Source organism: Balaenoptera acutorostrata, chromosome 11 (genome assembly GCF_949987535.1).
Source record: "Balaenoptera acutorostrata chromosome 11, mBalAcu1.1, whole genome shotgun sequence".
Taxonomy (NCBI): Eukaryota; Metazoa; Chordata; class Mammalia; order Artiodactyla; family Balaenopteridae; genus Balaenoptera; species Balaenoptera acutorostrata.
Window position 1 is genome coordinate 42,544,132 of NC_080074.1, and position 21,249 is coordinate 42,565,380.

General features: G+C 38.2%; 1 protein-coding gene across 2 annotated transcripts in view; it reads right to left on the reverse strand.

Moving 5' to 3' along the window:
* NAV3 (neuron navigator 3) overlaps positions 1-21,249 on the reverse strand; it is a 1,137,481-nt gene that overhangs the window by 1,110,615 nt on the left and 5,617 nt on the right. For both annotated transcript variants that reach the window (XM_057557691.1, XM_057557689.1), the window contains exon 3: positions 14,654-14,751. The gene's annotated coding sequence lies outside the window, so the exon portion shown is untranslated. The remainder of the gene's footprint in view (positions 1-14,653; positions 14,752-21,249) is intronic.

Consider the following 21,249-nt stretch of genomic DNA (forward strand, 5'->3'; position numbering starts at 1 on the left):
AGAAAGCCTAGGAAAAGGGTGAGTTCTGCACTGAATGGTGCAGGGCCAAACAGAGTCATCTTGTGAGGACTAGGAGATAAATGTTTCCTGGGACACATTTAGGATAAATGCATCTATATTCATGTATATTCATTATTTTCTTTTTGTGCTATAATTTTTCAGTTTTTATATCAGTTATGCTAGCCTTAAAAAATGGGTAGACAAATGTTATGGGTTCTCTTTTCATATGCTTTGGAAGAGTAAAAGGAACAAAGGAATGATCTGTGCCTTAATTAATTTTTTAAGTTCACCTATAAAACCATTTTGATCAGAATTATTTCACTTGCAAGTGAAAGACTCCTAAATTAAACTAGCTTTAGCAAAAGAAAGGAAGGAAGGAAGGAAGGAAGGAAGGAAGGAAGGAAGGGAGGGAGGGAGGGAGGGAGGAGGGAAAGAGGGAGGGAAGGAAGGAAGGAAGGAAGGAAGAAAGATGTATTGCTCCACACATAGGAAGGACAGGAGTAGCGCCAAGAAGTCAAACAATGCTGGAATCTTTCTCTTTTACTTTATTTCCATGTCTGTGTCTGAGTTCTATGTTTGCATGTGTGCCTGTCTCTCTCAGACTCCATCTCTCAGTCAAAGAGTTTCTGACTGTGTGTCTGTCTGTCCTGTGTCACCATGTCCCTGCTCCTGATCCCTTTCTCTCCCTCTCCCTCTCTTTCTTGTCTTCCATTGCAGATGGGCTTAATTTATATGGGAGGGAGTTGTTGAGACCACATGTAGTTATAGGCTTACATCATTCCCATTTAGCAACCAAGAAGAAGAGAACTTTTCCCACATATGTGAATACAAAATTACCAGAAAAGACTTCCATTAACTCTACTGGGGTCACGTGCCCATCTTGGATCCTTATATACAAGGATATATACTAATATGGTTCAGCATGATTGGTTTACTTCTGTGGCCAGGAATCAGTGCAATATCCCACTATCATAATCATATAACTGAGGTGGGAGAGGAGCCACCCCCCAAAGGAAGAAGTGGTACTGACTGATAAAAGAAAAAGAAGACAGATAAAAATGTAGGGAGAAACATAATAGTTAGGCAAATAAACACAGTAGATATACACCACCCCCAAAAAAACTGGGCTCAGCTCTGGAGGGGAATAAATCTTTGGCAACCTTTTTCAACTCCCTCCGTGGTCATTGGTCTATTTGGGTTCTCCTAACTCCACTTGAGTCAATTTTGATAATTTACATTTTTATTAGAAAATCACTTATTTCATCCAGATTTTCCAATGTATTGGCAAAAATTGAACAGACTTTTCCTCATAATGTCCATCAAAATGAAAGCCAATGGCATAATGCCATGGGCAATTCCATACAAGCAATTCTCTGGGGAACTAAATCAAAAGTATTTCAGGCTGCAGCTCTCTCTTGGTTTGGTTAATCCAGGAACAAAATTGAGTGTGTCCAAAGAACAGATGGACTGCATATCCTTCAGGCAGTTCTCCACATATATTACTTTTCACAACTGAGCTTTTGATAGGTACTGGGCAGCAGAGATTTCTAGGTTATAACCTCTGTCAAGAACTTGGAGTACGAATTATTTTACAGTGCTCAATTTCATGTTTCATAGGTCAGTCAAAATGGAGAGAGTTGACATTCTCTTATGAAAGTCGAGACATCTAAAATAGGACACATGTCTGAAGAGAAGAGTCCTCAGGACCTTACAAAGGTAGGTCCATGGAATAAGTACTCATGGACAGGGCCAATCTTTTCTCGGATCAACTGAACAGCTGAACGAAACACAAGACAGAACGACAGACAGCATTCTGTGAGAGCTCGGAAAGAGCCAGTGCACTGCCATCAGAGGGTATGGATAAAGCAGGTGGGAGAGAAAAATGACATACAGCTTTCATCACAAAAGTGGTAGTAGAGATGGGCATTATAGGATGGGAGGGACTTCAAAGGGCAGAAGGGAAGCAGAGGGGCAAGAGAGAACTTAACGAATGAGCATGTCTTGTGAAATATATACTTTTACAGTTTAGGGAATGCCTGAAGGGATAAAACAAAGGTTGGATGGAAAGATAAACCAAACTATTGTCCAGCCAATGTGAGGTAAGGAGGTCCAAGCTGAATGATGTGGAAAGCGGCCCTGAGAGACAAAAGGCCTCCCACTCTAGTTGAGCTCCCAGTTGAATTCAGCCACATGAATGATGCTAAAGATGATCACAAGAAGCAGAGGAAAAGTGCAGCTGAGCCCGGCCTAAATTCAAACCAACGCTGAGAAATAATAAACTGTCATGGTTCTAAGCCACTCCATTAGGATGTGGCTTGCCCTATTAGGTATATGGTCAGGTCTGGAACTGCCTGCCCAGTCTTGTGCTACCCTTATACTAAGTAGTATGGTATACTACCCTTATAGTAATATATATTAGCATTCTGAATCTAAACCCTCCTTCACAAAGGATCCTGAATTTCTTCTATGAGAAGGAGGATTACAGAGGTCCATGGATACTGAAGAAAAAAAGTAAATTCAACACCAGGTTTGTTACTTATACTGTGTCTATTAACATTCACCTTGTGTGCACTTTCCTTTTCCCCACATGATAAAATGTTTCCTTTTATTATGATTTCAACAATGCTTTGGATTACTGTCTAGATGTTCAAAATCCAAGGTTCTATCTTTTTCGCATGAAGATGTACATGATGACTGACATTGACACGAGTGACACATTCACGTGGGTTTATTGCAGGGGCTCTGAAAGCCCACCCCACTGACTATATAATCCTCTTGCCTTCGTTCTGTAGTGCAGCCAGTTTGGAGGGGTTAATTTTGTGAAATATTTATGAAATATCTGGGAAAATTTAGAAAGCAATTTGAAAAAATCATGGAAAGTCTGTTGGAATAACTTTTTCCTTGATTCAACTTTCCTCGACAATAGGAGAAAAAAACACCCTGATTCTTTGCTTGCACCATTCCCCTCTACGAAGGCGGCCCTTCCTTCTCTTTCACCCCTAGATAACTCAACCTTTGATAGCCACTTGCTCTCTCTAATACTCTCTCAAAAAGCAGAAATCAATTGTTCTTTCAACTGGTTCTCCCAGCCTTTTAAATGTACTTCTATGACAGGGAACTGCGTGTTATTAAACTACTTCTGTATGTGTCTCTCACTGTGAGGACAGGTCGAGTTATCACTTTTACTTTTCCAGTTCCAGGATCAGTGCACAGCAAATAGCAGGCACTTGGTAATTCTCGGCAGAATTAAAATGAAATGTGAAAACTAAAAATGTTAACTGTTTAACAGAATGTAAATAAACTTAAATGGAAGAAAATAGTCTCGATTAATTTTGGCAGGACCTTTTTAGAAAGAAATAATTTGTGAAATGATGGAGAATAAAAGAAAAAATCAGAACCAGAACAGCTCAAATAAACATGAAAAAATCATGATTAATTCTAAAAAATAATAATGCAGTGATAGCACAATTGCTTTTTTAGCTTTCTAGTATCCTCTATTCTTTCTAGAACTTTATATCTGGCTTATGATTTGACCCTAGAAACAATTACTATATTCCAAGTCAGTATAATATCTAAGACGATATAGAGATCCTTCATCATTAATCTCAAGGCACGGGCTGAAATAACAGGAGAATGGAGAAAAAGGGAAACAAAAATGCTGACATTGGGCTTCCCTGGTGGCGCAGTGGTTGAGAATCTGCCTGCCAATGCGGGGGACACGGGTTCAAGCCCTGGTCTGGGAAGATCCCACATGCCGCGGAGCAACGAGGCCCGTGAGCCACAATTACTGAGCCTGCGCGTCTGGAGCCTGTGCTCCGCAACAAGAGAGGCCACAATAATGAGAGGCCCGCGCACCGCAATGAAGAGTGGCCCCCACTTGCCGCAACTAGAGAAAGCCCTCACACAGAAACGAAGACGCAACACAGCCATAAATAAATAAATAATTAATAAATAAACCCAAAAGTTAAAAAAAAAATATGCTGACATTTAGGGCTTAATTCTTTTACTTATCTTTATGGCCACAGAGGAAAGAGAGGTAAATCAGAGGCTGGAGAGAACTATTATAAAATTCCAATTAATATCATCAGATAATTTGGGAGCTACTACATTCACTGAAACAAGAACAGATGTCAACACAAATTCTTAGAAATGCAGAACCTGCTGAGACTGAACCAGGAAGAAATAGAAAATATGAACAGACCAATCACAAGCACTGAAATTGAAACTGTGATTAAAAATCTTCCAACAAACAAAAGCCCAGGACCAGATGGCTTCACAGGCGAATTCTATCAAACATTTAGAGAACAGATAACACCTATCCTTCTCAAACTATTCCAAAATATAGCAGAGGGAGGAACACTCCCAACTCATTCCACGAGGCCACCATCACTCTGACACCAAAACCAGACAAAGATGTCACAAAGAAAGAAAACTACAGGCCAATATCACTGATGAACATAGATGCAAAAATCCTCAACAAAATACTATCAAACAGAATCCAACAGCACATTAAAAGGATCATACACCATGATCAAGTGGGGTTTATCCCAGGACTGCAAGGATTCTTCAATATACACAAATCAACCAATGTGATACACCATATTAACAAACAGAAGGAGAAAAACCATATGATCATCTCAATAGATGCAGAAAATGCTTTCAACAAAATTCAACACCCATTTATGATAAAAACCCTCCAGAAAGTAGGCATAGAGGGAAGCTACCTCAACATAATAAAGGCCATATATGACAAACCCACAGCCAACATCATCCTCAATGGTGAAAAACTGAAACCATTTCCACTAAGATCAGGAACAAGACAAGGTTGCCCACTCTCACCACTATAATTCAACATAGTTTTGGAAGTTTTAGCCGCAGCAATCAGAGAAGAAAAAGAAATAAAAGGAATCCAAATCAGAAAAGAAGAAGTAAAGCTGTCACTGTCTGCAGATGACATGATACTATACATAGAGAATCCTAAATACGCTACCAGAAAACTACTAGAGCTAATCAATGAATTTGGTAAAGTAGCAGGATACAAAATTAATGCACAGAAATTTCTTGCATTCCTATACACTAATGATGAAAAATCTGAAAGTGAAATTAAGAAAACACTCCCATTTAGCACTGCAACAAAAAGAATAAAATATCTCGGAATAAACCTACCTAAGGAGACAAAAGACCTGTATGCAGAAAATTATAAAACACTGATGAAAGAAATTAAAGATGATACAAACAGATGGAGAGATATACCATGTTCTTGGCAGAATCAACATTGTGAAAATGACTGTACTACCCAAAGCAATCTACAGATTCAATGCAAGCCCTATCAAACTACCACTGGCATTTTTCACAGAACTAGAACAAAAAATTTCACAATTTGTATGGAAACACAAAAGACCCCGAATACCCAAAGCAATTTTGAGAAAGAAAAACGGAGCTGGAGGAATCAGGCTCCCTGACTTCAGACTATACTACAAAGCTATAGTAATCAAGATAGTATGGTACTGGCACAAAAACAGAAATACAGATCAATGGTACAGGATAGAAAGCCCAGAGATAAACCCACACACATATGGTCACCTTATCTTTGATAAAGGAGGCAAGAATATACAGTGGAGAAAAGACAGCCTCTTCAGTAAGTGGTGCTGGGAAAACTGGACAGCTACATGTAAAAGAATGAAATTAGAACACTCCCTAACACCATACACAAAAATAAACTCAAAATGGATTAAAGACCTAAATGTAAGGCCAGACACTATCAAACTCTTAGAGGAAAACATAGGCAGAACACTCTATGACATACATCACAGCAAGATTCTTTTTGACCCAGCTCCCAGAGAAATGGAAATAAGAACACAAATAAATAAACGGGACCTAATGAAACTTAAAAGCTTTTGCACAGCAAAGGAAACCATAAACAAGCCAAAAAGACAACCCTCAGAATGGGAGAAAATATTTGCAAATGAAGCAACTGACAAAGGATTAATCTCCAAAATTTACAAGCAGCTCATGCAGCTCAATATCAGAAAAACAAACAACCCAATCCAAAAATGGGCAGAAGACCTAAATAGACATTTCCCCAAAGAAGATATACAGAACGCCAACAAACACATGAAAGAATGCTCAACATCATTAATCATTAGAGAAATGCAAAGCAAAACTACAATGAGATATCATCTCACACCAGTCAGAATGGCCATCGTCAAAAAATCTACAAACAATAAATGTTGGAGAGGGTGTGGAGAAAAGAGAACCCTCTTGCCCTGTTGGTGGGAATGTAAATTGATACAGCCACTATGGAGAACAGTATGGAGGTTCCTTAAAAAACTAAAAATAGAACTACCATAGGACACAGCAATCCCACTACTGGACATATACCCTGAGAAAACCATAATTCAAAAAGAGGTATGCTCCACAATGTTCATTGCAGCTCTATTTACAATAGCCAGGACATGGAAGCAACCTAAGTGTCCATCGACAGATGAATGGATGAAGAAGATGTGGCACATATATACAATGGAATATTACTCAGCCATAAAAAGAAACGAAATTGAGTTATTTGTAGTGAGGTGGATGGACCTACAGTCTGTCATACAGAGTGAAGTAAGTCAGAAAGAGAAAAACAAATACCGTATGCTAACACATATATATGGAATCTAAAAAAAAGTGGTCATGAAAAACCTGGGGGCAAGACGGGAATAAAGACACAGACCTACTAGAGAATGGACTTGAGGATATGGGGAGGGGGAAGGGTAAGCTGGGATGAAGTGAGAGAGTGGCATGGACATATATACACTACCAAATGTAAAACAGATAGCTAGTGGGAAGCAGCCGCATAGCACAGGGAGATCAGCTTGGTGCTTTGTGACCACCTAGAGGGGTGGGATAGGGGGTTGGGAGGGAGGGAGACGCAAGAGGGAAGAGATATGGGGATATATGTATATGTATAACTGATTCACTTTGTTATAAAGCAGAAACTAACACACCATTGTAAAGCAATTATACTCCAATAAAGACATTAAAAAAAAAAAAAGAACAGATGTCAACAAAAGGAGCAATCAAAGACATCAGAGAAATTTCTGGAATGGAGCAGCTCCACCAGTAATTTCAAAGCCTTTCTGACTGTAGCACCCAAATTAGAGGCCATGTTCCCACTCCACTGGCCATGCAGAACAGCCATGTTCTGCAAACTAAGCTGAGGCGATCAGACATTGATTTCTTTGCCATCCATCTTTTTAATCAACTTTACTGAAGTATAATTTACATATGATAAACTACATTTATTTTAAGTATGTCGTTAGAAGAATTTTGACAATTTATAACTACCACAATGTGTAACTACCACCATAATCCAGATACAGAACATTTCCTCACCCAAAAATGTTACTGTGGCTCTTTGTGGTCAACCCCATCTCACTCCCAGCCCTAGGGAACCGCTTACCTGCTTTCTATCCCAGTAGGTTACATTTTGCATTTTCTAGAATATTAAGTAAACAGAATCACACAAAATGTACTATTCTTTGGCTTCTTTGCTGCATAATAATATTTTTGAGATTCTTCCATGTTGTTGTGTTCCTTTCTCTTTATCACGGAGCAGTATTCTGTCATATGGCTATACTACAGTTTGTTTATTCACTCACTTCTTGATGGACCTTTGAGTTGTTTCCAGTTTGGTGCTATTATGAATAAAGTTGCTATGAGCTCATGATTAAGGCTTTGTGCTGACACATAATTTCACTTATCTTAAGTAAATACCCACGCATGGAATTGCTAGATAATATAACTGCATGTTTAACTTAAACTACATAACTCTTTTCCAAAGTGTGTGTACCATTTTATACTCCTTCCAGCAATGTATAAGTTACAGATGCTCCACATCTTTGCCAACACTTGATACTGTTAACCTTTTTCATTTTTTAAGCATGCTACGAGGTCAGTAGCGGTATATCACTATAGTTTTGATTTGCATTATTCTGATAAATAATAATGCTGAGCATCTTTTTATGTGTTTATTGACCATTTGTATATTTTTTTGCCACGTATCTGTTCAAATCTCTTGCTCATTTATTATTGGGTTGTTTGTCTTCCTATTTTTGAGTTGTCACAGAGCTTTATGCATTCTGGATGCCAAAAAAAAAAATTCCAGAACAAGGATAAAAGTACCTTTTTCGTATATATATATTGAGAATAATTTCTCCCAGTCTATGTCATGCTTTTCACTTCCTTAATGGTGACTTTCCAAGAATAAAAGGTTTTAATTTCAATGAAATCTAATTTATCCTTTTTAAAGATTTTACAGTTTGTACTATCTCAAAAACTATTGCCTACTCCAAAGTCACAGATATTGTCTCATACTTTCCTCTTAAGTTTTATAGTTTTGGCTTTTACATTTAGGTCTATGATCCATTTCAAGATAATCTTTGTGTAAAGCGTGAAATATGTGCTGAGAGTCATTTTATTCCATATGGATATCCAATTATCTCAACATCCTCTGTTGAAAACATTACCATTTAATCAACTGAATGACCTTGAAATCCTATCAAAAATCAATTAATGTGGTATATATATATATATATTTTTTCTGGACTCACTATTCTATTCCATTCATCTGTGTGTCTACTCTTATGCCAAAATTCATTATCTTAAGTCCTATAACTTTATGACATCTTGAAATTAGATAGCATAACTTTTCTAACTTGATTCTTATTTTTCAAATTACACTGGATAGTCTAGATCTTCTGTATTTCCATATAAATTTGCCAATATCTATAAAAGAAAGGCTACAGGAATTTTGACTGGGACTACGTTGAATCAATAAAACAACTGGGGGAATTTTGAAATTTTAATAGCATTGATTCCTCCAATCCATGAATCTAATTATGTACATTCCCATTTGTTTATATCTTTAATTTTCCTCAGCAATGTATGGTAATGTTCTATATGCAGGTATTCAATATATTTTGTTAAATTTATTTTTAGGTATTTTATTTTTATGCTATAAAATAGTATGTGTTTCTTTTAATTTGATTTCCCAATTATTTGTTGCTAGTATTAAAAAAATTCAATAAAATTTTGTATATTGAACTTACGTCATCTTGCTAAATTCACTACTAGTTCTAGTAGTTTTTTTGCAGCTTCATTGGGGTTTTTTACATATACTATCATCTTCTACAAATAGAAAGTTTTACTTCTTTCTTTCCAATCTATACACCTTTTATTTGGTTTCTTGCCTGTTGCAACAGCTATAATCTCCAGGAAAATCTTGAATAAAAGTAGTGAAAGCACATACTCTTGCATGTTCCCAATCTTACAGGAAAAGTATCCAGTATTTCACTATTAAATATGGTATTAGTTGCAGGGTCTTCAAACTCCCTTTATCAGGTTGAAGAAGTGTCCTATATCTAGTCTCCCAAGGATCTTTTAAATCATTAGTGTTGAATTTTTAAAAGTACTTTTATTGTACCTATGAAGATAATAATGTTTTTTCCCTTTTATTATTCTTTAATTACATTTGAATTACATTAATTGATTGTTGAATACTAAACCAATCTTGCATGTCTGGGATAAATCTAATTTGGTCATGTGTGTTATCCTATTTATAGATGATGAATTTGATTTGCTAATATTCTGTTAAGAACTTTTCTGTGTTCCTAAGGAATAATGGTCTTATCTTTTAATATCTTTGTTATCAGAGAATTTCTGGTCTCATAAAATGACTTAGGAAGGGTTCCTTTCTCTTTTATTTCTGCAAGCTTTTATGTATGACTGGTATTATTCTTTCTTAAATTTTTGGTAGAATTCACTAGTAAGTCCATCTGAGACTGGAGTTTTCCTTTCGGGAAGGCTTTTAATTATAAATTCAAATTATTCAAAAGATATAATGCTATTCAGATTTTGTTTCTTTTTGTGTCCATTTTGATTATTTGTGACTTTCACTTATGTCCATTTTCATTTATCTCAATTTTAGTAATGTATTTCTGTCCTTTATATCTTTTTTGTCTGATACAAACGTGTAAGAATTTCTGTAGGATATATACTTAGATGCGAAATTTAGTGCTTTGTTTATCCTCTCCATTGTATCTTTATTTTCATTTACATTAATCTCTGCTTTTATTTTTATATTTTGTTTTCTTTGGCTTTCTTTTTCTTTATTCCATTTTTTTATAAATGTATGTCTTCTTCCTTGATTTTCAACCTACATTCTTTTTCTTTAAAAAAGCATTTATTACTATAAATTTCCTTCTAAATACCTTTCTTGCCCATCCCTCAAGTTTTATCCTTAGTATCTTCATTATCATTGAGCTCTAAGTATATTTTAATCTTCATTATTATTCCTTTTTGACTTAGAGTTATTTAAAAATACATTTTTAAATGTTCAAAAGTGTGAGGTTTTGCATTTTTTAATATCTTTGTTATTTTGATTGTATACCAGATTGCATTACTGACAGAAAATATGAATTACATGATACCTAATCTTTGAAATTTGTTAAGGCTTGTTTTATGGCCTAGCACAGAGTCAGGTTTGTTTGTTTGTTTGTTTGCTTGTTTGTTTTAATGTTCCTCATATTCTCCAGTATAATATGCATTCTTTCATCAGTGGTTCTAGAAACATGGTTCTATACATATCTATTAACTCACAGCTGTTAAATGTGTGATTCATCTTCCATATATTCATTATATATTTGGTCTACATGACCATCAATAATTGACAGTCATGTGTTGAAATATTCCATTTGAATATTTCATTTGTCCACTTCTCATATAGTTTTTTTTTTTTTAATAGCTACTTTATTTATTTATTTATTTTATTTTTGGCTGTGTTGGGTCTTCGGTTCGTGCGAGGGCTTTCTCTAGTTGCCGCAAGTGGGGGCCACTCTTCATCGCGGTGCGGGGACCGCTCTTCATCGCGGTGCACGGGCCTTTCACTATCGCGGCCCCTCCCGTTGCGGGGCACAGGCTCCAGACGCACAGGCTCAGTAGTTGTAGCTCACGGGCCCAGCTGCTCCGTGGCATGTGGGATCTTCCCAGACCAGGGCTCGAACCCGTGTCCCCTGCATTGGCAGGCAGATTCTCAACCACTGCGCCACCAGGGAAGCCCTCTCATATAGTTTTATCCATTTTGTTCTATATATTTTGAGGATTCATAAATTTTACATTGTATTTTAGATATTTTATTGAGCTCTGTAAATTTAGAATTACTAGAACTTCCTGTTGAAATAAACCTTTTATCATTTTTATGACTCTCTTATCCATAACAATATGTTTTGTCTTAAAGTCTACTTTAATATAACTACAGAAACTTGAACTTTCTTTTGGTTAGTATTTTCCTGGTATGTCTTTTTAAAATTCTTTTTTTTTTTTTTTTTTTTTTTTTTTATGGTGGCATTTTACTTGATTTTATTTATTTATTTATTTATTTTTGGCTGTGTTGGGTCTTCGGTTCGTGCGAGGGCTTTCTCCAGTTGCGGCAAGCGGGGGCCACTCTTCATCGCGGTGCGGGGACCGCTCTTCATCGCGGTGCGCGGGCCTTTCTCTATCGCGGCCCCTCCCGTCGCGGGGCACAGGCTCCAGACGCGCAGGCTCAGCAATTGTGGCTCACGGGCCCAGCTGCTCCGTGGCATGTGGGATCTTCCCAGACCAGGGCTCGAACCCGTGTCCCCTGCATTAGCAGGCAGATTCTCAACCACTGCGCCACCAGAGAAGCCCTTAAAATTCTTTTAATTCTTTTACTTTTCCTTCACTTTCAACCTTTCTTAGTCCCTATGTTTCAGGTGTGTTTCTTATAAACATGCAAATGGATTTTGCATTTTTATATCTAACAACCTCTGTCTTTTAGCTGATAAGTTCAGATGATTTACAGATACTGTTACCTGGACTTGTTCCTATCATCTTGCTCTTTCTCTTTACTGTACTTTTTTATGTTTTTTTAATTCTTTCTTTGAGCAAATTGTTGGTTTGCTCTCATTTAAAAAATAATTTTTACAGTGAAATACAAATAACATAAATTTGCCATTTTAATCATTTTTAAGTGTACAATTTAGTGGCATTAGTTACATTCACAATGTTGTGTGACTATCACCACTATTTCCAAAACTTTTTCATCACCCCCAAACAAACTGTAACAATTAAACAATAATTCCCTTATTCTTCCCGTCCCCCAGCCCCTGGTAACTTTAATCTACTGCTGTCTGTATGAATTTGCCTATTCTTGATATTTCACATAAGTACACTCATGCAGTCTTTGTCCTTTTGTGTCTGGCTTATTTCATGTAGCATAAAATTGTCAAAATTCATCCATGTTGTAGCATGTATTGTAACTTCATTCCTTTTTATGGCCGAATAATATTCTATTGTATGTACATACCATAATTTGCTTATCCATTCACCTGCTGATGAACATTTGAGTTGTTTCCATCTTTTCTATATTCTGAATAACTGTGCAGCAAAAATGGGTATGCAAATATCTGCTCAAGTCCCTGCTTTCAACTATTTTGGGTATATACCTAGGAGTGGAATTGTGGTTTGCTTTCTTATTTGATTTTTTCTTCTACTGGCTGAAGATTACAGACTCTGTGTCTACTCTTTACTGATTATCTTTTAAATAATATTGGGTTGGCCAAAAAGTTCGTTCGGGTTTTTCCATAAGACATTATGGAAAAACCCGAACGATCTTTTTGGCCAACCCGATATCTTGCATTCATAATAACTAACAGTCTATAGTTAATATTTTAACCCCCTCCAAACAATACACGGAGTTTAGAAACTTAACTCTGATATCCTCCCTCTTGGCCTACATATATTTGTTATCTAGAATTAGGTTTGTCTTCTTTTTAACCCCATAAATTATTTATTATCATCATTATAATTATTATTACTGGTATGCTGATATGATACAAGTTAAATAACACCACTGAAAGAGTATAAGAAGAGTAAGACTTAAAAAATAAACAGGAGAAGAAAAAATAAAATCTCGATTTAAAAAAAATTGTAAAAGTATCCAGATATTTTTAGCCACTAATAATAAAATAAATTAAAAAATTAAAATTCTCAAAAAAAATCAATACTGTGCAAAGCAAACAAAACACCAGGGTAGCAAATTTCTGCTCAAGTTTAAAAATCTGTGATGTTAAGTTGACATCGCCACTATGTCTAACTCTGGTTTGCTCATATTTACAAACTGATAGAATATATCATTTATCTTGACTGTACTAATGAGTTCTGAATTAAGTACCTAATTTCCTTCCTCAATGCTTTATCTGTGGCTTAGCGGGCCAGTAAGGTTCAATTGTTTATTTGGTCAGCATATAATCCTTGAGTGTCTGGTACATGGCAGCACAGTTCCAGGCACGAGTAACACAGCACTGAATCCACAGATGAAAAACAATGCCTTCAGATATTATTAAACATTTCTCCAAAGACATACAAATAGCCAATAAGCACATGAAAAAATGCTCGATATCACTAATCATGAGGCAAATGCAAATCAAAACCACAATGAGATACCTCCTCATACCCATTAAGATGGCTACTATAAAAGAAAACAAAACAAAAAAACAGAAGATAACAAATGTTGGCAAGGATGTTGGGAAATTGGAATCCCGTGCATTGTTTGGAATGTAAAATACTGTAGTCACTGTGAAAAACAGTATGGACATTTCCCAAAAAGTTCAAAATAGAACTACCATGTGATCCAGCAATTCCACTTTTGGGTACATATTCAAATGAATTGAAATCAGGGTCTCCGTGGGATATTAGGGATATCACGGATATATGTATACCCATATTCATAGAAGCATTATTCACAATAGCTAAAATGCAGAAGTCATCCAAGTGTCCATAGACAGATGACTGAATAAGCAAAAGATGATATATACATAAAATGGAATATTATTGAGCCTTAAAAAAGAAGGGAATTTTGACACAGGCCACAACATGGATTAATCTTGAGGACATTATGCTAAGTGAAATATGCCAGTCACAAAAAGACAAATACTGTTTCATTCTAGTTATATGAGATACTTACAGTAGTCAAAATCACAGAGACAGAAAGTAGAATGGTGGTTGCTAGGAGATGAAGGAAGAGGGAAATGGGAAGCTATTGTCTAATGGGTATAGAGTTTCAGTTTTGCAAGATGAAAAGAGTTCTGGATATGGATGGTGCTGATGGCTGCATAAAAATATGTTTTTAATACCACTGAATGTCATACATAAAAATGGTTAAGATGGTAAATTTTACGTTGTGTATATTTTACCACAATAAAGAAATTTAAAAAAAATTATTTCAAGGAGTTTACATATAGTGAGAAAGAAAGAAAATGAACAAATACACAAAACATATGATGTGTCAAATCGTGGAATGTTCTAAAGAAAAACAAAACAAGGAAGGAAGACAGGGAATGCTAGGGGTGGCCTGTAGGTGGCTGCAGTAGTCAGGGAAGACTTCTGAACCAAGGAGATGATGTGTGAGCAAAGACCTTGTGTCGGAGAGGGCTAGCTGTCCACAAACATTTGCACTCCCCTTCTGAGAGCAGAACTGTTGCTACGAGGTGGCCTCTGAGCCAGGATGACATTTCCCAAGCCCACTCACATCCGGACATAGCCACGTAACTAATTCTCACAATGGAATGTGAGCAGATGAGCTTTCTCTTACCTCTAAGCCGGGTTTTTTATGAATCTGAAGTGACTCCTCCGCTGTCTCTTTCCCTTTCTGCCAACTGAAGCAGAAGACTCTGAGGCTTTAGAACAGGGCTGTCCAAGAGAAATACAGTGTGAGCCATATATGTAATTTTAAGTTTTCTAGTAGCCACACTAATATATGTATTATTACTTTGTGTAAAATATATATATATATATTATAGCTTTGTGTAGTGCCAGTATTGTAGCCAAGGAAGTTCATCCAAGATGTGATTATTGCTAGCAGAAATGGGTTAAATTCATTTCAATAATGCATTTTTGAGCCCAATATCTCCAAAATATATTCCAGTATGTACTCAATATAAAATATGCATGAATACTTTATATTCTTTTTTCAAAATCTAGTTATGTGTTTTGCACTTACAGCGTATTTCCAGTACTGATGGCCACTTTTCAAGTACTCCGTAGCCACAGGTGACACCACATTGGACACTGCAGGTTTAGAATATGCTGGAGCCAAGATGAAAGGAGGTGGGTCCCTGAATCTCCATGTGGAAGACAGCCACCCACCAACAGGAATATAATCATTTTTAGTGTTATATGAGAGAAAAATAAACTTCTTTTATGTTAATCTTCCAAAGTTTTGAGGTCCATTTGTTACAGAAACTGATTCCTTGAAGTGGGGTCTTAAAAAAAAAAAAAACTAAAACTAAAATATAGAGCATTGACTTAGCAATCAGGTAGGAGATGGCACAAAATAGACATTAGAAGCTGGAAATCAGAGATCCACGTAACGTTAAACTATTACGTGTGCACACTTGTAAGACAAAACAAGTACCTAGGGATCCTGTAGCATTAGAATAAGTAGTTTGAAAGATCCAGAATGCCAAAAGACGCTGTATTAGTCTACTAGGGCTGCCATAATAAAATACCACAGACTGGGTGGCTTACACAGCAGAAGTTTATTTTCTCACAGTTCTGGAGGCTGGAAGTCCAAGATCAAGGTGTCAGCAGGGTTGGTTTCTGGTTAGCCCTCTCTCCGGGGCTTTCAGATGGCTGCCTTCTTGCTGTGTCTTCACATGGCCTTTTTTCTGTGAATATGTACTCCTGGTGTCTCTTCCTCTTCTTATAAGGACACCAGTCCTATTGGATTAGCGTTCCACCATTATTACATTGTTTAACCTTAATTAGCTCTGTAAAGGCCCTATCTCCAAAAACAGTCACATTGAGGGTTAGGGTTTCAACATACGAATTTGAGGGGGTAAAATTCTGTCCAAAAAAGATGCTGAATGCTCCTCTCTGTACTGAACAAAGAGTTCAAGAAAGAAATGTGCTCAGGAAAGAACTGGCTAGCTTGCAAACAGAAATGGAACAGAATAAAGAAAATCTAGGAATTAAGGTGGGTTTGAGGCCTTGCAGGCTTAGAAAGCTGACTGCTTCTAGACACCAAGCAGTAGGAGATAAGACCTGAAGTGTTTTAAGCAAAAGCACCCATTAAGTTGCTTTCGTTAAGCAGAGGTGTGCAAAGCTGAAACACAGATCATGGGAACTTATTCTCTTCTCATCAAGCCTATTGCTTCAAGGGGCCTCCAGCAAGCCCCATTAAATTAAGGGAAGTATAGGGGCAAGAAAGGAAAGAAATAGAGCAGGTGTAAGAATCACTTCTAAGAAAGAACTTGGGATATGGCTACTGCACATGGAACTAACTAGAAATAAAGGGAATAATGTTTCTGAAGAATAGTGGTCTGGGCCTTCCAAAGCCTGTGACTGTAAAACATCCTCCCAAGGACCTCAATATCCACCAGCAGGAAGCAGGCTGTAAAAACCGTGCAAGCTCCAAGGAGGCCATATTCCTTAATGCTCACCTTAGGTATTACCAGAAAGGATAAGGGACAAGAAAGAACATCCCAGAGGCCAGAGCCAAGGACCACAGAGAACAGTGAACAAGCAAGTTCCGCTCCTTGAGTGGGAGCATGGTCTAAGAAAGAATCTGCACCACGTCCAGGGCAGGGAGCTTTCACAGCACCTGCCCAGTCAGATTCCTCATTGTTATGGACCAGTTACCGCCAAGGATCTCCCAGTCTGCCCTTTCACACATACAAGTTTCTGTTGTGGTTATCCTGTTCCTGGTCCATATTTTTTATACGAGGTTTGTTGGGGGTGGAAGGGAGAGGTGGCAGGCACTTTGTTTTTGAATTCATAGGTCTCTGGACCAAAGGAACACATTACCCAGAGTGCCTGGACTTCGTCATGGATGAGGCACCTGGGTGGTACTTTGGGTTGTTTCCTTTAGGGAGGAGGTCACACAGATATTTGGTGGCCAGAAGGCAGTCTGTGACAGAAATGACTAGCTGCCCCAGGAGTCCTTACTCCCTGTTCATAGTGTTAAATTTTTGCTGGGACATGTTACAGAGCCAGTGACCATGATCACAGCTCCCCCTTGAATCCAGCGTGGCCCTGTGACTAGCTGTTCTCTCAAGAGGATGTGAGTACATGTGACGTATGCCATGTCTACTGTCTGATTTCCCTTCCACTAACAAGATACAGAGGCCCTGGGGGCCTGGCCAAAGAGACTGCAGAGTCACAAAGAGAAGGAGCCTGGGTCCCAGAGTTGCCACTTACAGGAAAGCCACCTGCCATCCAGGTACACCATTATCAGCTGTCATAGGAGCGAGAGGTAAACTTCTGCTTTGTTAAAGGCGCTGTAAATTTAAGGTTTCTTTGCTACAAAAGTGAACAGCACCCGAATTAATGCTCCTAAAAGAAGTGAAGGAGAGAGGTAAGCAGCTCTCTGGACAAAGAGCATTCCAGGAGGAGGGAACAGTCAATACACAGCCCTCAGGCAACAGAGTAAGTGTGTCCAGGGATCAGCAAGGAGCAGAGTGTGGCCAAAGCCAAGCAAACAAGGGGAAAAGCTGAAGATGATAAGATCAGAGGTGTAAGAAGAGGTCAAATCCTTAAGACCTTGTTGGCCATTGTAAGGACTTTGGCTTTTACTTTGAATGAGTTGGGGAGCCACTGAAGAGTCTGGAGAATGAGAACATGACCTTTTAATTTGGACCACTGTAGCTGGTGCTTAGGGATAAATTACAGAGGGACAACAAATAGAGAGATCTATTAAAACAATCCAGGGAGGAGGTGAAGGTGGCTTGGAATCAGGAGGTGGTGGTGGAGGCGGGGAGCAGTGTTTGGATGCTGGGTATGTCTTTAAGGTAGTGCCAAAGGCTCCGTGTCGGAAATTCAGGCATAAATGCTATTTATGCTTCTGGTTGGCTCACGTCAGACAACTATATCTGCATCGAGAGCAGAAATCGGCTCCCAGCAGCCCATAAAGTACTTGGTGTCCTCTATAGTGAAAAGGGCTCTGCCAATGACTAAAAGCATTATTGTTTCATTACAGGTATTAATAAGTGATGTGTAGGGACTTCCCGGATGGCGCAGTGGTTAAGAATCTGCCTGCCAACCCCTGACCACGGGTTCGAGCCCTGATCAGGGAAGATCCCACACGCCACAGAGCCACTAAGCTCATGCGCCACAACTACTGAGCCTGCGCTCTAGAGCCCACGTGCCACAACTATTGAGCCTGTGAGCCACAACTACTGAAGCCCGCGTGCCTAGAGCCCGTGCTCCGCAACAAAAGAAGCCACCGCAATGAGAAGCCCACGCACCGCAACAAAGAGTAGTCCCCGCTCGCCACAACTAGAGAAAGCCCACACACAGCAACGAAGACCCCACACAGCCAAAAATAAATAAAATAAATAAATAAATTTATTTAAAAAATAAATAATTGATGTGTAAAAAGTAAACAAAACTAACTGAAGGTCTTATGAATGCTTTCTGAGCTACCCAGCCCGTAACAACTTTTCACTGAGATTTAATACTATTAAAATATATTCATCCTCAGTGCTGTCATTAATATTAACCATGAAACTGCCATTAGCCTGAGAGACAAGATTGCTTTGGGTTCTTTCAAACAGCCAACTGTGACTGTTCTAAAACAAACAAAAATGGCAGGCTACCACTTTAAAGAGGAAAACGATCAAGATGTCAGTTTTATAGCCATGAAAGTCAGTGAAGCTTGACTCACAGACTGCATGGAGGGTTACCCTCTCTTACCTCTAATTGCATATTTAACAAGAGAATTATTAGATAATGGTGAGAGCAAAATTAATTTCTTACTATTGTACAAATTTTAATCCATCTCTTGCTTTTCCTTTTAAAATTTTAGTCCTATCGTTACAACATGTGGTATTCCTCTCTGGCAATATTGTCTGCTTTCCTCTCTTTATAATATGTTCTCAGTTATGTCTCAACTGAGTTTGTAATTTTTTACTCATTTAGAAGAGTCACTGAAAAAAAAAAGGAATCCATTTACATAACTGTACTGTTCTCCAACTAGCAACTTCGCCTGGTTTAGGCTGACACTGACTAAGGTGGAAACTTCTTGAAATCTGTAATTGTTTTTTAAAAATCACAAGATTACAAAAGGTTTAGGAAAAGAGCAAACACAAAGTACCCTGAGGATACTCTAGCATCATGTCACTGTAATTGCAAACATCAATAAAATATTTAACCATGAGACAAGAAATCAGTAAAATGGAAAAACCAATTCCAGAGTAAATTTCAGCAAGCTTAAGAAAATAATAAAAGTGGCCACATGGGAACATAATTAAACAATAAGAAATCCAGTAAACTGGGTGTTGGAAACAGGAAGAAGTCTTCCTTGAGTCAAAAGGATAGGCAGAATTTAATATCATCAGCTAAAAGCATGTTGAAAACTGAAACAAAGAGGAATTAGACACATACACACTCACAAAGGACATTAGACCAGTTTACTAAAGAGGTCTAAGGCCTAAGAGGGGAGGAATAAATGCAACGAAATATTAGACATTATTTGCAAAAAGCAAAACACATAAGGAATAAGAAAATATTCTCAGGACTTCACTGGCAGTCCAGTGGTTAAGACTTCACCTTCCAATGCCTGGGGTGTGGGTTCCACCCCTGGTCAGGAAGCTAAGATCTCACATGCCTTGGGGCCAAAAAACCAAAACATAAAACAGAAGCAGGGCTTCCCTGGTGGCGCAGTGGTTGAGAATCTGCCTGCTAATGCAGGAGACACGGGTTCGAGCCCTGGTCTGGGAAGATCCCACATGCCACGGAGCAGCTGGGCCCGTGAGCCACAGCTGCTGAGCCTGCGCGTCTGGAGCCTGTGCCCCGCAACGGGAGGGGCCGCGATAGTGAAAGGCCCGCGCACCGCGATGAAGAGCGGTCCCCGCACCGCGATGAAGAGTGGCCCCCACTTGCCGCAACTAGAGAAAGCCCTCGCACGAACCGAAGACCCAGCACAGCCAAAAATAAATAAATAAATAAATAAATAAAATTTAAAAAAAAAAAAAAAAAAAAAAAAACAGAAGCAGTATTGTAACAAATTCAATAAAGACTTTAAAAATGGTCCACATCAAAAAAAAAAAACCAAAAAAACTTAAAAAAAAAAAAAAAGAAAATATTCTCACTTTACTTAAACTACATAAAGCATAAGATAAAATAAAGGAAACTATGCTGTCTTACAAATAAGGACTTACAACTTTAAAAAATAACATTAAACAAAAGAAATAATGTTTTGACACTCCTTTGCACAAAACACAATCACTTTTGATGGGACTTTTATAACAGACAACATGTGGAGAGGAGAGAAAGAGAACTTAATTAAAGTAATTATGGCACCATTAAAATGTAGACCAAAAGACTATGTCCTAATTTGCAAGGCCTTACAGGTCCCTGTGCTAGATGGTACCATTCTTTATAATAGGTGCAGCCAACTATAAGAACAAAAGTCTCTGTTGTACCATCATGGACATGGCAGTTTATTGGACAGGCATGCTGTATCTAGAGATTTTATCCACTGCAGATTTTATTCATATCTTAAATCTTTGACAAGAATAATAATCCAGGGATCCCAAACAATTCCATTAAGTTGGTCAAGCAAGCCTCCATTTTCTCACACTCCTTTCTGAATCTTTCTCCTTTTCTCAAGAGTTTCTTTCTCTTCCTACCCCACGAGGAACACAGTCACCTCCATTCAAGCTTTCCTCCTGGAGGAAGGAACAACTCCTGTCCCCAATCTTACCTGATTCCACTTCCATCTGCCCCACTCAACTATGCCTGCCCTGAGCTCTCTCTCCTTGTAGGTCCTATTGTCTGCAGACACGTTGATAAACTTATCTAAGTATAATGAGGACATTAATACACATCCAAGAATTGGCCCTCTTAGCTTGCAACTAGAGGAGGAGAGAGGAGCATTTGGGGAAATAATTCAACCAAAGAGACCAAAATTTGGTCCAATTACAATGTCTCAACCATGGGGGGTGGGGAGGAATATGAGTATAACATAGTGCCTACTACCCAGATGTGGTCCCCAGCCTGAATGCTTAGGAATAAGGACAATAAGTGAAAAACCACCACCAGGAGGGATTGTTCTCTGACTGCCTATTTCAGCACAGAAAGGAACTGACCTGATAAGACTTTGCTGGGGGGGTGACAGGAGGGTGCAGATGGGGGCCAAGGCCATCTCCCATACTCTCCGGCAGCAGCACCAGGGAAGATCCAGATCTG